The sequence below is a fragment of the Penaeus monodon genome, chromosome 15 (genome assembly GCF_015228065.2).
Source record: "Penaeus monodon isolate SGIC_2016 chromosome 15, NSTDA_Pmon_1, whole genome shotgun sequence".
NCBI lineage: Eukaryota > Metazoa > Arthropoda > Malacostraca > Decapoda > Penaeidae > Penaeus > Penaeus monodon.
Genome location: NC_051400.1, coordinates 17,006,440 through 17,006,674, shown reverse-complemented (window position 1 = coordinate 17,006,674; position 235 = coordinate 17,006,440).

Sequence of the window (235 nt, the reverse complement as noted above, 5' to 3'; positions counted from 1 at the left end):
ACAAATATATGGCTAAAGTGTTACTATCATTCCAGCAATCACTGCGCGATACTTGCAACACCACAAAAGCGAGCATTAACATACTGCAGTTTTCACGTATCCAAACACTTTACGCGAAACTCGTGCTAATTAACTTTGTTTTAGTTTCCGCCTCTCCGAATGCAGGACATTGTCACAGAAACTTCCTCTGTTCCATATGTAGAAAGGATTTTTTGGGAAAAAAACCCTTAGCGAA